Genomic DNA, 3945 nt, shown 5'->3' with positions numbered 1-3945 from the left:
ATATATGGCCACTTTACCATTGAGCAAAATGTCTACTATCTTTGAGGCAAATGTAAAGAAGGTTTCTTTGTCTTCCCATGCCTGGATGACAGGGTCCCTTGGGCTGCTCGGAATGGATTCACTCCTGTTACTGGTGGAGGAAAGGCACAGGCTTGCTTGGATCCCATGGAGGGACAGTTTAATTAGCGAAGAGCTTCTCTAGCATGAGATGTATTAGGGGATTTATTGTTTTTATGTACAGAAAACTCAAGAGTACACTTAGCCCAGTTTAGTGGCAAATTCTTTAGCCTTTGCTTTCTCCAGCTTGGTAATACGAGCCCCAGATTTTGGACCCAGAACGTTGCCTCCCCAGTGATGGCAGATCCCATCGTATCCATCATTGTAGTTGGTCCTGATGGCCTCCACCAGCTTAGCGAGTGCACCTTTGTATTTCGAGCTGAATTGCATGAAGGCAACAGTGGTACAGGTCTTCCTGTGGACCACATGCCCCAACCTGGCCTCCCTTTGATGATGCAGTAAGGGACCCCCATCTTGTGACACAGGGCAGGCAGAAACACGACCAGCTCAATGGGGTCCAAGTCATGTCCAATCACCACAAGCTGAGCCTTCTTGTTCTCTACCAGAGTGGTGACAGGGTTGACACCTGCTCTGAGGACTGATGGCCTCTCAGTGGGGGCATCCCCTTTGTCAACAGCTTTCTTCTCTGCCTGGGCCAACAGCCTCTGCTTTTTCTCTTGCTTGGACTCTTGTCTGTACTTGTGGGTGAGCTTCTGCAGCTGGGTAGCTGTTTGGCGGTCCAAGGCCTAGGTGAACTGGTTAATCCCAGGGGGCACCTTCAGCTGCTTGTACAGGATGGCCCTCTGTCGCTGCAGCTGGATGTAGTAGGGCCATCTGACAAAGCAGGTGAGGTCTCTCTTGGGCTGGATGTCCTGTCCAATGCCAAAATTCTTTGATCGCCTCTAAAACAGGGGATTTACCACCTTCTTGGCCTCCTGCTTCTTCATGACAGCAGGGACCGGGGCCTCCTTCTTGCTCTTGGCCTTCTTCCCTTTCGGCATCTCAGCCAGCTGACAGAAAAAGTCTGTTTTGTCATCTTAAGAGGCTTAAACATAAAGTTGTTGTCATTTCTGTAGCAAATGAAAATTGGGGATTTATTTATATATTATATAGCTGACTCTCTGTTTTCATTTTTCAGAACCCGGGAATACTGAGTTTGGGGTAAAAACTAAGCCCACCTCCTAAATATGCTGCTGTGCTTGCCGGTCAAACTGTTTACCCAAAAGGTATTTTCAAGAATATGCAGGTAAGTCCCTGACTTACAGTTTCCCAGTTGATGTTTTTCTTCAGCTTTATAATGGGATGAAGGTGATTCCCATTCAGTACGAGACATACTTAAAACTCAGTATTTTAAGTTTCCCGTGAGGTAAATGAACTCCTGCGTTGCCTGCTCCTTATGTTGACACACTGCCACCAAAAGCAGTAGGGTCATGAGCCTTGGACTTAAACCTTGAAAACTGCAAACTGAATAAAACTTTCTTTTGTCTAAGTTGATTGTCTCTGGCACTTGGTTACAATGACAAAGCCAATACAACATTGATGATAATTATGATGATAGATAGTTTTGGTAAACACAGCATTGGTAGCATTATTCTGAAAATACCAACTTTAATTGATTGAAGCTAAATAACTAAAATAAAGTTTGAACTCCGAGGAGACTAAATTTTTTTACAGTAGCTTTAATTTCTGGTGATCCTCAACACATTGTCTGTTTCATGGATCCCCTTTCTTCTGCGACTCCAAAGACAGTGCATGGCTTAGTAGCTTCCAGGTCTGTATTCTAAAACAGTTCTCTCTTGAGACCAACACCTGTATACACAGTGTTCAATGTCTAATCAGGTGCCTAAAGAGGATGAAAAATTCAATCCATCTAATCAGATTCATTTCCCTCCAAAATGTTACCTCTCCTCCTGCGTTACTAACATCTACCCAGGTGTCTGATCCCTAATTAAATTTTATCATTACCTCTTCTGTATCACCAGCTTTCTAAAATATGGCCCAGACCTCCTTTCAGGGTCAAAATCTTGTCCTGATGCAGTCATTTTCCCTGAGTCCGTGTTCCAGCTTTCTAAAGAGTCATTCTGATTCCAGGCTTGGTGCATTCTAATTTCATTACACCTATGTTTTGAAAATCACTTTATCTTGCTAGTGGCCGAATGTTATTACAAAACACTGCTTCTTGAACTTATCCAAGAGAAGACCCAATGTATCAGAGGCTCTTTGTTACTGACATGGAGCCATCACCAGCACCTCTGGGACCGCCCCGAGGTCAGCCACCAGACGTCTTCCTGTCCATGGCTGTCCAGGTTTCTACACCGGGTAACTTCTATACATTTTGTTTTCTTTCTCTGTGAGATTTTGCTTCTTTTTTTTTGCTACATTTAACAGATTGCATAATCTTCTCTTTGACCTCTAAACATGTTTCCATATTAGTAACTCACTGATTCTAATTATTGACATCTTATTTCTTTTGCTGTCCGTGATAAATAAATTACCTTTGATTCCTCTATTTGTTATGCATATTTACAATGAATCTAGATTGTACTTACTTTACTATATAAGTATTTCTCAAACATCATCATACTATTGCTACCATTTCTGTCTTAATTTAAGCTTTGTTACCTCTAATGACAGCAAAAGTGTCAGATTTATTGCTGTATTATTAGCCTTCTTGCGTACTTGCATGCATTATTATAACTAATTTTCACAGAAAATGTATTTAAATTTTATTATATTTATTATTATATTTCTTCCTTCTTTTCTTTTTTCCCAAAAATTAAAAAAGGAACTGAACATTCAGAGAAGTTTCCCAGTGCCTCCCACTCACAGAGCGCCGACCAGCTCCGTGCATTCGTAGGAAGGCTTTAACATTCGATGACTACCCCAGTAGATCTTCCTATGGTTACTCTTTGAAAGCAGACTCTTGTTTTAAAAATCTTTCTTAGGGCCGGCCAGATAGCTCAGCGGATTACAACGCCTGCTTAGGCAGTGCTCTGAGGCCTGGGTTTGTGCAGTGCGACCCCGCCCCTGGGTGGAGGGCGCTTGACACTGGGCATGGTGGCACGCACCTGTAATCCCAGCACTTGGGAGGATGAGCACAGGAGCATAACTTTGGGTCCCATCTACATAGTGAAACCCTGTAGATCCTGTAGTAGACTCTGTCCAAAAACAACAACAACAACAACAACAACAACAACAAAAGACAAAAGACAAAAACAAAACAAAACAAAAAAAAAAGCTTTCTTAAACTTTAGTGAAAATACATTATGTGCTCTGCCTGTAATCCTGGGCTCTGTTTTGAAATCACTACAGCTATTTCCTGCGACCTCTGCCAGCTGACACAGATGCTGCCCTTCGACGAGAATTTGGGTCAGAAGAGGGGTAATCAGAAACAGCTTCGGAAGGCAGAGCATCCCCTCTTCTCTTTCCACGGTGGCGTAAGCTTCCTTAGAGCTTTTAATCCCCAAACTCTGGGCGGGTTTCAGCAGGCTTAATGTTTTTGTTTTTCCGTCTACCTGAAAGAACCTCAAGGCGCGCTGACTCCCCAGCCCGCGCTCCCGCTCCGCATCCTCGCTGGCTCCTTAGCGGCCCTCGCTCTCCTCCCGAGCAGCTCCGCTAATGATGTCGGCGGCGCCGCGCAGCGTGGCTCCTTAAAGACGCTGCTTTTCCACTCGGAGAAGAGAGCTTCACCACGCTCCTGCGGAAGCCAGAGGTCACCAGTGGGAACCTGGAGGGCGAAAAGTGCTGTCGGTAATGAGATCGCAGGCATTTGGAAAGTGCGCAGGGTGCTTTGTACGACCCGGAGGAAGCCCTCTCTTTCCTCCGCTGCGGCTTCATGCTAATTCAGAACCGCAGCCAGCTTTGGCGTCTTGGCTCCAGCTTCAGCTC

The 3945-nt window shown here is 44.7% G+C and overlaps 1 pseudogene; it reads right to left on the bottom strand.

Moving 5' to 3' along the window:
- Positions 1-258: 258 nt before the first annotated feature.
- LOC105741775 lies at positions 259-1064 on the bottom strand (annotated as a pseudogene).
- Between the last annotated feature and the right edge of the window lie 2881 nt (positions 1065-3945).

The sequence above is a fragment of the Octodon degus genome, unplaced genomic scaffold, assembly GCF_000260255.1.
Source record: "Octodon degus isolate 3935 unplaced genomic scaffold, OctDeg1.0 scaffold00022, whole genome shotgun sequence".
Taxonomy (NCBI): domain Eukaryota; kingdom Metazoa; phylum Chordata; class Mammalia; order Rodentia; family Octodontidae; genus Octodon; species Octodon degus.
Note: the sequence above shows the minus strand (reverse complement) of the source record. Positions and strands in the feature narration are given on the sequence as shown.